The sequence below is a fragment of the Salvelinus fontinalis genome, chromosome 1, assembly GCF_029448725.1.
Source record: "Salvelinus fontinalis isolate EN_2023a chromosome 1, ASM2944872v1, whole genome shotgun sequence".
Taxonomy (NCBI): domain Eukaryota; kingdom Metazoa; phylum Chordata; class Actinopteri; order Salmoniformes; family Salmonidae; genus Salvelinus; species Salvelinus fontinalis.
The window spans coordinates 30,593,137-30,599,136 of record NC_074665.1 but is presented as its reverse complement, the minus strand read 5'-3'; the positions used below and the strand labels follow the sequence as shown (position 1 = coordinate 30,599,136).

The window sequence follows — 6,000 nt, the reverse complement described above, 5'->3', positions numbered from 1 at the left end:
CTTCTGTATACCACCCCTACCTTGTCACAACACAACTGATTTGGCTCAAACACATTAAGAAGGAAAGATATTCCACAAATGAACTTTTAACAAAGCACACTTGTTAATTGAAATGCACTCCAGGTGACTACCTCATCAAGCTGGTTGAGAGAGTGCCAAGATTGTGTAAAGCTGTCATCAATGCAAAGGGTGGCTATTTTGAAGAATCTCAAATATGAAATATATATTTTGATTTGTTTAACACTTTTTTGGTTACTACATAATTCCATATGTGTAATTTCATAGTTTTGATTGTCTTCACAATTTTTCTAAAATATAGATAATAGTAAAAATAAAGAAAAACCCTGGAATGAGTAGGTGTGTCCAAACTTTTGGCTGGTACTGTATATATCTCGTGAATCTCACACAAATTGAAAAAATCTAGGTAATTTATTTTTAGGCCATATCACCCAGCCATAGTTAGTCTCTTGCCCCTGGTAGAAACAGTTGAAAGGGTAGTCCAAAACAGAGCTCATTTTGAAGTATCCATCACCTAGGCTAACAAGTGAATGAAGTTTGTGTAAAATAGGAAAAATACTTTGCAAACAACTCTTCTAAGTGCACAAAAAGTAGACACCCCAATAATCTACAGTTCTCCACATAGTTGGGATTTAGGACAAATGTGACTTTGCATCAATATCCAATTAAGAAAATTCCATTGATGTCAATGTGTAAGTGCACAATATGCACAACGATTTGAATTCTAGCCCGAGTCAGTTGTTACCGTGCAACTGTTTAGGCTTTGTGGTCACTGTAGTTTCCATATGCTAGTATGAGTCAGCATAAGACTGCTGACCCTCAAGATGGCTGCCTGCTCTCGCAGTGTATTCAACGTTGGTTACAGAGGGAGAGGAGCCCTAAACTAACACAGCTTGTTTTAACCTCATTTTCATCATCTCCAGCACCATACCGGTGTCTTCATACATGGCTAGTACTCCTAGGGAGTGCATTGTTTGGCCTGAGATCTGAGGGTTTAGGTTCTTAAAGGAAGCCTCCGTGTTGGCACAGCCAGGTTGGGTTGGGCTGAGGCTCATCCCTGGACAAATCTGTTCTCACTAAATCTACACTCTCCCCACCACACTCTCCTCTTCCCATGGTGTGTGCGTGTGTGCGTGTTGTTAATATCCAAATCCTAGTGATGAAAATGTGACGTCAACCTCGAACACTGTTCCCATTGTTTTCACACACACGCTTTTCGGCTTTTACAGTGCTGTGGTCACACGTTTGACGAGCACACACGCTCACACACACGCTCACACACGACCACACAAGCAGCTCTAGTGTCTCTTGGATATACACTCACTTACATTAATAAATATTTACAAAAGTCTCTTCTCTATGGTGACTCACAGACATATTACACACACGCTCGCGCACACACACACCATGCAGAGTATGGGACTGTATGCCTGATGGCATCCCATGTGATCGCCTGAATAGCGGGTCTATCCTTGGATTCTTCACCCTCTTGTTCATCCTGTTATCTGAGAACTGGTGATCCATTTATTGATCAAAAAGTAACCATTATGGATGTGTTCATCCATATAACAATAGTGCACAATGTTCAGTGCTAAAGTTTACCTTGGTACAGACAACTGACTATTGTGACTTGCGTCAACAGATGACCATCTATGTATTGACAGTATTGTTACTGTATGTATTGACAGTATTGTTACTGTATGTATTGACAGTATTGTTACTGTATGTATTGACAGTTTCATGTATTGACAGTATCGTTATGCCTGTCTGTGAATAAAGCAGCTATCATGCCTCAAGTCAAGGAACAGTGAAACCTGATTGTTCTGTGTCTTCTCTCCTTCCTCCCGCCATCCTCTTCCTTGAGTGGCCCGAGGGCCGCGTACGGACGTGCTGGGGGCCGCGTGCGGACGTGCTGGCTGCTCCTGTCGGAGGTAAGGTTACCAGACACACAACTGACGTGTTGCACTGCCACCCACTGCCTTTATTAGGCAAGACAATGGAAAAGTGCTTATTTGATTGATTTGAGTCCAGGTTGTAGAGTTACCTACAGATTTGGGTTGGTTTGATATGGGTGGAGGGAGGGACATAAGAAACCCCTGGATTAAATATATCAGTAAAATGAGGTTTAGTTCAGAAAAACATCCACAAACTTTTGACCAAGCCTTTTTCTAGGGGTGATTTCTATCACCTGGTAAATGTTGTGCCATAAAACACCGTCTGGCTTGTCTCTCTGATCTGGAGAGTTAACTTCTATCACTTAGTGGTGACTTCTCCATTTTCGAAAGAATGTAAGTATGAATTTAGAACTACCTACTGACGTCTGTTGGCAAGGCCTGTCCCACCGTCCTCCATTTTAACTAATTGTTCACGAAAGTGTTGATTGGTCTGTGGCAAGGGTGTTTTAGGGAAGCATTGTGTAAGATGGGTGTGTGTGTGTTTGTTTGTGGGATGGGGGGGTCTCCACAATGGAAGAATGCGAAACCAAAGGCGAGCCTCTGACAGATGGGGGCTTGTGCCTGTGACCCAGTTAAGGGAGTGAGGGGATGTTGTGTGTTTTTTTTGGTTCATGTGCTCAACACATGTCCCGGGAGTGGAAACGTTTACGGCTTTTTAAAACAAGCCTGCATTCAGCCTGGCCCAGGCCTGGCCCGCTGGACCCTTACATAACAAACACACGGCAGCCTCCGCCCAACTCTGCCCCATCCCTCTGTCCTTCTCTACCTCCCTATTTTCTACCTCACTCTGTCTCTGGCTTTCCCGTTCCCTATTTTTCCTCACAGAGGGCCAAGGCGTAGGAGTGAGAGCGGGAGCAAATTCCTCAAACGACAGAACTCATGACAAAAAAAATTACAGATTTCTCTACTCTAAATGGTAGAAGACATTTTAAGAGCGGCGGGCACCTGTGGGCGGGGGGTGGAGAAGTTTAACGATCCTCCTTTTCACTTTTACTGGCATCATCCACTAAGTAGGAACTAGAAATGTATTGGGCAGTTCCTGCAGACATTCCCATCACCATGTAACCAAGCCATCTCTGAGGCAGAGAAAGTGGGAGAGAAGAGGGGGGAGGGGGAAGGAGGAGAATAGAGGGGGTGGCTGGTTAGGGGGGACTTTTCTCCACATGTGCCTCTTGGCGGCAGCCTGTTTGATCCATCCAGACTCGTAAATCCCTCCCCGCTCCTCTGCTCCAACCAAGCCAGTAAAAACAGCAGCAGCACATTTTGGATTTAGGCGCGCGCTCTCTCTCTCTGAGATCCAACCCCACTGATTCCATGGCCAGCACTCTCCGTACCTCTCAGATGGGTTATTCACACAACTGAATCCACCTTAAATGATCTCAGTTAAACACACACAGGTTTTTTTCTGGATTAAAAAGAGGCTTAGGTGGTGGGTGTGGCAGGGGGCGTGGCAATGGCTGTAGTCGGCAAGTGATTTTTTTGTGTGTGATTTTTTTGAGGAAAAAAAAATAAAAACGCATATTTGTGGTATAGATACATTTTTGCATTTTTAAAGCCAATTTCCTGCAATTCTTTGCGTTTTGCCATGGCTAATGCTGTGTTCAAGCAATAATGCTAATCTATACAGCTAAATTCATTGTTTTTGGAATGATCAATTCTCCCTGACTATTTTGGTGAATGATAGTTCACAAAGGTTATAGTCTAAAACAAAATATGTAGGTCCATTATCTTTTCGACATACTTTATATCTGGTTTTAGTCGTTTTAAGTTTACACTGAAAGCATTTTTCCATCCCGAACGGGGAAAAAATGATAAATGTTTTTACAGTGTTTGGACTTGCTTTGGCGGCCCGCCCCAAGGATTTCAATGGCAGAAAAATCCCTGACACACACTAAAGTCATTAGCACCCACAGATCTGGACATGATCCTACTGCTGAATCTCATGTATTTATGTTATTAGAGGATTTCTGGAAAGGGATGTGCCCCCCCCCCCCCCCCAGACAGACAGAAACACATACTGTCTGGGGGTTTGTTTTTCACAGTTTGGGTAATGACGGGGGAGCATGATGTAAAATTCAGCTGTTTGTGTGTTGCAATGGTACTAGAACTCAAGAAACTGAAGTATGGACACACAGTGCCTTCAGAAAGTATTCATACCCCTTAACCTATTCCATATTTTGTTGTTAAAGTCTGAATTCAAAATGGATTAAATAAATAAAAAATCTCACCAATCTACACACAATACCCCATAATGACAAAGTGAACACATATTTTTTTTATTTTGCAATTGTATTCAAAAATAAATACTGAAATGTAATTTACCGAAGTATTTACACCCCTGAGTCAATACATGTTAGAACCATCTTTGGCAGCGATTACAGCTGTGAGTCTTTCTGGGTAAGTCTCTTAAGAGTTTTGCACATCTGGATTGTACAATATTGCACATTGTTATTTAAAAAATGATTCAAGCTCTGTCAAGTTGGTTGTCGATCATTGCTAGACAGCCATTTTCAAGTCTTGACATAGATTTTCAAGTAGATATAAGTCAAACCTGTAACTAGGCCACTCAGGAACATTCAATGTTGTCTTCGTAAGCAACTCCAGTGTATATCTGGCATTGTATTTTAGGTTGTTGTTCTGCTGAAAGGTGAATTTATCTCTGAGTGTCTGTTGGAAAGCAGACTGAACCAGGTTTTCATCCAGGGTTTTGCCTGTTTTAATTATTTATTTATTTTAACCAGGGAAAGCCCATTGAGACCCAGAGTCTCTTCTTCAAGGGAGACCTGGCCAAGAAGGCAGCAACAATCAATACATTACATAATTAAAACATACGACAACATGATCCAGCCTAAAAAAAAGCATTTACACTCCTCTGTAACAGTCTCCCATCAATATCTTAAATTCATTCAGTGGCACTAACATGTCTAGATGAAGCATGGATTGTAGATTATTCCATGCTTCTGGTGCACAAGAAGAGAAGGCAGTCTTGCCTAATACTGTGAATGTCCTGGGGACTTTAAGTATCAACCACCTAGCAGACCGGGTATGGTAACTGCTGGTGGTGAAGGAGACCAGAGTACAGAGGTAAGACAGGAGTTTACCCAAAAGGGATTGTAGATGAACACATACAAATGTATCTTTCTGCGCATATAACGTGAGGTCCAACCTACCATTTGGTGCAATGGTGGGTGAGTGACTTGGCATTTGTAATAAAGCGCAACAATACATAGGTATTTGTAGGATGACACTTTTTCATTGGATAAGCCACCAGATGTGACAATGCTAATGTTCTAGCTCTGGTAAAGGTCATGAATTTAGTTTTTTGTACATTCAAGACCAGTTTGAGACCATAAAGGGAGGCCTGCAGTGACTGATAATCAGTCTGGAGCTCTTCAACAGCTTGAACCAGAGAAGGAGCACATTAATATATGACTGTATCATCTGCATATAGATGGAACTTTGCTGGTTGCATCCCATTTTCCAAATCATTAATAAAAATTGAGAACAACACAGGAGCTACAATGGAACCCTGGGGCACACCTCTATTAATCTCAAGAAAGCTAGACTTGTGATTGTCAGTATATACACATTGTGTTCTGTCAGAAAGATAGTTCCTAAACCAATTTACTGCCCCTTACACTGAGACCAATGTTTCGGAGTCTAGCTAGCAACAATTCATGGTCAACTGAATCAAAGGCCTTTGATAAATCCACAAACAGAGCAGCGCAATGTTGCTTTTTATCAAGTGCATTAATGATGTAATTTGACACTGCCATAGCTGCAGTTGTGGTGCTGTGCCCCGATCTAAAGCCAGACTGAACCCCGCTCAGTATGTTCATTTCAAATAATATGTTTTTTAACTGTGAGTTCACTAGGGATTCATAGACTTTGGCCAGGATAGGGAGTTTAGAGAGATGACGATAGTTATTAGCATCGGAGGGATCTCCACCTTTTAGCAGTGGGAGGACATAAGCTGATTTCCAAATGCTGGCTATTGAATTGGTCAAGAGACTCAAGTTGAAAATGT

General features: G+C 42.0%; 1 long non-coding RNA gene across 1 annotated transcript in view; it reads left to right on the top strand.

The window, feature by feature from the left end:
* The first annotated feature begins 342 nt into the window (after positions 1–342).
* The window catches only part of LOC129852874 (uncharacterized), a 34,177-nt gene continuing 28,519 nt past the window's right edge, over positions 343–6,000 (top strand). Inside the window, exon 1 of the long non-coding RNA XR_008759054.1 lies at positions 343–1,949. This is a non-coding gene — a long non-coding RNA (uncharacterized LOC129852874). The remainder of the gene's footprint in view (positions 1,950–6,000) is intronic.